The sequence below is a fragment of the Mytilus galloprovincialis genome, chromosome 1 (genome assembly GCF_965363235.1).
Source record: "Mytilus galloprovincialis chromosome 1, xbMytGall1.hap1.1, whole genome shotgun sequence".
NCBI classification, from domain to species: Eukaryota; Metazoa; Mollusca; class Bivalvia; order Mytilida; family Mytilidae; genus Mytilus; species Mytilus galloprovincialis.
Window position 1 is genome coordinate 19,955,279 of NC_134838.1, and position 5,570 is coordinate 19,960,848.

General features: G+C 35.2%; 1 long non-coding RNA gene across 1 annotated transcript; it reads right to left on the reverse strand.

The window, feature by feature from the left end:
• Positions 1-4,049: 4,049 nt before the first annotated feature.
• LOC143068449 (uncharacterized) lies at positions 4,050-5,220 on the reverse strand. The gene is made up of 2 exons (XR_012976174.1): positions 5,094-5,220; positions 4,050-4,618 (listed from the first exon to the last, which is right to left on the reverse strand). It is a non-coding gene; the product is annotated as an uncharacterized LOC143068449 (long non-coding RNA).
• Between the last annotated feature and the right edge of the window lie 350 nt (positions 5,221-5,570).

The window sequence follows — 5,570 nt, forward strand, 5'->3', positions numbered from 1 at the left end:
TCAAGAGTTTAACGAGTTATAATCAAGCCGCTGGCCTAGTTTTGCGGAAAGCGTGTGTTTACAGTTTACAGAATAAACTAGGTCAGTGTCCTTGATGATTACGAGTCACCTGGAAAGTATTTATAAATCTTAAACTAACCTTATCATTGATGCATTGTTTTATTATCTATTTTTAAATCCATATCAAGTCGTTCCTATTTAGAAATAACGCATTTCTTTTGCAATCTTTCCGATTGCAGTCTATCTATGTAAGGCATACGAAGAGAAGATACGAAAAGGGGGAGGGTACGTTAGATTTAAAGGAGATACTCTTTGTCTCTCACCTTTAACAATCTATGCTTCTATGCGAACCGTACATCTTAAAAAATTGGAGGATATACTTCAATGTTACAACTTTTAACCTGATGCGCAGTGGTTGTCGTTTGTTGGTGTGGTTTTATAAGGGTTTCAGGTTTCTCGTTTTTACATAGATTAGTCTCCTCTTTGAGTGGTTTCACACTGTAAGTCTGGTATTATTTGGGACCCTTTATAGCTTGCTCTTCGGTGTGAGCCAGGCTCCGTGTTAAAGACCGTAGTTTGACCTAAAACGGTTTACTTATACAAATTGTGACTTGGATGGATAGTTCGAGTTGGCACTAAAACCACATCTTGTATCATATTTAATGGTAGATTTCGATCTATTGGGGAAAAATCGAGACAAGATAAAAAAAAAATATTTGGTCACATTTAACAGGCACTTCTTTTTGCAAGCAGTACATCTGAAGATTGAAAAAAGGATTGGTTGGGTGAGCTTTTAAAAGATAGCAACCCTACATAAAGTCACCGGGATAGAAGCTTGCCTCTACTTGGGAGAATTGTAATATACCCAGAAAAAGAAACTATAAAACGGTACAATTACATAACCTTTATTTCATTACTCTCAAATTCGACAGGGAGAAAAGGAAATTGGAAATTCTTGTATTTATTGGCTAATGGTCTGACCTGCAGCAAAAGACAAAGATACGACCTTCCACAATAAGCAAAATTCGTATCGTATAGTCAGTTTGGCTATTATGGGCCCGGTATGGTAAACTGATTACCTGAGTAGAACTTCAACAATAAACTAAAATAATTGTGATACGACTATCATGCCTGTGGATTGAGTTGGGCACATAGAGAATACGAAGGAAATACACACATATAGACATTCCTATCCGGTAACATAGGTAGCGTCACGCTGTTGAATCAAATTGAAGCGTCTGACTCGTCAGATCAATATACGTGTGCACCAAGAACACAAAGAAACGAGACAAATCTCAAAAATTCACATTTACTATATTAAGCTAGTTTAACGGCAAAAAATAGACCATATTTTCATAGACTAGTATCTCTTCAAAGGATTTAGTGTAATCATTTCAATCATACCTCATCAGTTATTTGTGACATTTATTTTTATTGTCGGCTATGTTTTGAATAATATGAATCAATACTTCTATGGCAAGCCTATTAAGCATAACGGTAGTCTCTTTGCTCTCTGGAAATGAGAATAATTATGAAAAAAAATATATGGTATGCATGTATTGCAAGTCTGCATTAAATTGTCACAACATGAACTCGGGTTTAGTCGTTTGTCCATTCCTATATATGAGTTCAATTTCGTATTTTAATATGACATAGGATTGATTGATGACATATTAAGAAGACATAGAAAGTCAAATAATATAAATGCCGGTTAGGCCGAATAAAATACATGCAAGATAAATACAATACTTTTAATTCTTTTCAGAGCTAATTTCCTAGTTTTAAATAGTTAAACCTGTATATATTATAATATAGTGTTATTAACTGGCTGTGTCTGTATCGGCAGTGGTATAGATTCAATGTTTGCTGTATTGGCATCGAGACCCATAGTGCCGCTACAGAAATAGCCAGTTCATAACACTTTTATTAAATAATCTTTTTCAATACAGACTAGTTCTAAATGCTGTATTACATACATCAAATGTGAATATAGGGTCAATATTTCCAATACGGACTGGCAATGATGTGAATATAGAGCCAATAGTTCCAATACAGACTGGTAATGATGTGAATATAGGGCCAATATTTCCAATACGGACTGTCAATGAATCCTGAATGACATGGACAATTATATATGTTTACATGTACTTCAGGATTCATTGCCAGTTCGTATCGGAACTATTGGACCTGGCCGAAAAGCAATACAGATCACGTGATTTATATGACCAGGACAACGTCACCAGTATGATACATGCCGTTTTGGTAGTACTAGGACTGTTTTAATCGTATTATTTTATAATTAAATTTTATCGGACATTATAATAATAAAATGCTCTTACTTCCAAATAAACAGTCTTATACGGTACCCATGTTCACAAACGAAGGGGCGTACTGGTTTCCGTCTGTCCTTAAACACACTTACATTTTGTACATCCGGTCCTCTGTCCCATAACATTTCGGTCACATTCCTGCGAGTACAGGGATTCTTTACATTTAAAATCAGACAAGGTTCATGTGAGAATTTTACACTGTGTGATAGATTCATCATTCAATGTATTTCCTGTTTGTTCAAATACTTGTATGTTTTCACACATACTGGACTTGTTACTACGTCTATTAAGTGAGTTGAGCCATTCCAATTGATATTTTATAGTGTGCCTTTCTATGTTGTGATTTAAGACTATTGTTTCAGATAAGGGTGAAGGTTTGGTACCATTAAAACGTGTACACCCTCTGCAATTGTGTGCGCCTGTCATCTGTCAGGAATGTGATGTTCAATAGGTGTCGTTTGTTGATGTGGTTCATGAGTGGTTCTCGTTTCTTTCTTTGTATAGATTAGACCGTTGTTTTTCCCCGTTTGAATTATTTTACACTAGTATTCTTGAGGCCTTTTATAGCTTGCTGTTCGGTGTGAGCCAAGGCTCTGTGTTGAAGACTGTAGATTGAGCTATAATGGTTTACTTCTATAAATTGTGACTTGGGTGGAGAGTTGAAATTTTGTCGCGTTTTTAATGAAAACTACAAAGCTAGGCTTTCTGAAATTAGGAATCCAGCTTCATACGAACATGCGTATCGCCAAGCTTCCTCAGACTTTTCAGCAATCTACCTCGAGTTCCTCGAATACTTATATAACTTACTCATCATGATAATATATGAAATTTCCGTCACTTTTTTTCGCAGGAACTACAAATAAAGCCTTTCGAGATTTAAAATCTTGTGTATGCGATCATGCTAAACTACTAGTATGTGAAGAGTCTTTCCAACTTCATGCTCATCAACATCCTTTTAACCGAATACTTTAGTGCTATCGTTTGTGTACAATTAGCGAAAAATTCAACTTGCAAATTGTATGTCGACTGAAACTAATAGATCCGCACCGTGATGCGAAGCAATCATTTGAATCCATTTAGTCTAGTATATTCCTCAATGCTCTTCAACTTCGTACTTTATTTCACCTTTTTAACTTTTTTGGATTCGAGCGTCACTGATGAGTCTTTTGTAGACGAAACGCGCGTCAGGTGTATACTAAATTTAGTTCTGGTATCTATGATGAGTTTATTTCGAATAACAAGTACCTACTGTTTGTCCGTACAGTAAAACATATGGAACAATTATAGTTTTGAATAAATTTACAAATAATAACCGAATATAATATTAGTCTCATTGACGGATCTGTAAAGAATATATGATATATTGCAATTCTCTACAACCCCGACCTTCAACGAATTCAATTGTTTGCAATCTACAGTTCAAACACGACGACAGGCATACTTATATAGTAGCTGTCCAAAAATAGAAAATTCATAAAAACTGAAAAAACCTGGTTGGTGCATACGAAAATCAAATTAAGGACCATGTGTAGCCCTTTCTTCTCTTTTTAGTCAACAAAAGGTTACACGGGTTCAATATTTGGTTATGAACATGTCTCTTTAAGAGTATATCAATACTTAACACAATTTACACAAAAGAACACTAACCTACTTCAGTTGTTTGTAAATTACTCATGTTTGGCCGACAGCTTGGTTAAAATCGATTATTTAAAAATAGAAGAATTTGTAGAAAATTTATTTGGAATAACATTGTATAAACAAAACAATAACAAATATGAGCATGTCTGTACATGTATATACATCTAACAACATTTAAATATTAAAATAAAGATTTGATCTGAACACCATACACATTTGAAACACTTGCCCATGAAATTGCTATCTCTATGACAATATTTTCTGAGCTCGTATGACTGTTTTTCTCTCTTAAACACAACAAATGCTATTATGACTAAAATATTTAAGCAATTTTCATTTTGTGCGTTGGTTTATAATATAGCATGAATTGGTGGCAATGCACATGATGTAGACCCAATGGGTGATGTGGGTTCTCCTTCACTTCCACAACTTTCGGACCTTGATCGTCGAAACTGGGTGAAAATGTTCAATTTAAGGCCTCCCTCATGAGTCCTCATTCCTGCGTCGGGATTGGAACCCATATGATGTGCACCTTTGTATCTGAATTTAGCCTTTGCAGCTTCTGCTGCACTAAAATTGTTAGATTCAGGATTATAATGTTGGGTGTTTCCCAAAAAGTCTCTCATTTCCCGTTTTTCCATTACGCCTATCTGTAATAAAAAATTATGATATTCAAACATTTAGATCATACATCTAAATCGGACCAATACTGAGCTATCATCTATACCCTTCCCCATTCATAGGCGGATCCAGGAGGGGGACCCTGGGGGCATGCTCCCCCTTTTGTTGGAATCACATATGCATAACTGGAGCGCCACCCCCCTTTTAGGTCAGTCAGCCCCCCCCCCCTTTATGAAAAGTTTCCGTACACAGACTAGCTGTGCATTGACAGGATTGCGGGTCTTTATCAAAGTGGACCAAATAAAAAATAAGGGGCGGTGAAACTGACAATTTATTTTAAAATGTTTTTAAAGCACAAATTTCTACGGAGCTTGGTTCCAAACACCCAATAATTCATATTTAAAGAATGTAAATTTCGCGTTTGAATATAAATTTGACTGTCAGAAAAACAATGGATACCTTAGTCAGAGCTATACACATATATATACTAAAAACATATATTACCTTGTGCAGCTAGAAAATAAATTTCCTAATTTACAATTCTATTTGAACTTTGCTTTTGGTCAGTAAATTAAATAGTATAAATTATAAATTTTATTGCAAAAGTTTATATAGTGATGCCCCTGCCGACTTTCACTGTACAACCCGCAGCAAAAATAAATACATAAACAACTTTAGCCTTGACACAGAAATACCGCGTGGGGATTTCCTGTGTTTGTAAACATTAAAAGAAACCACGTGGCTTTTTAAACTGCAGGGCACATTAAAATTGATTGGTAATGGACTATTTAATGATAAATTTTAATTGTATACGCTGTATTTTCGTGGCGTTTATATACATGGAGTCTGAGAGATATTTTGAATAGATTATGTTCTAATTAACCAAGATACATAGCTTAATTGTTTTAAACATGTACGACGTTTTCACAGCACAGCGATCGAGGTTTGATCAAGCTTATCTCGTCTACCTCAAAACTTAGG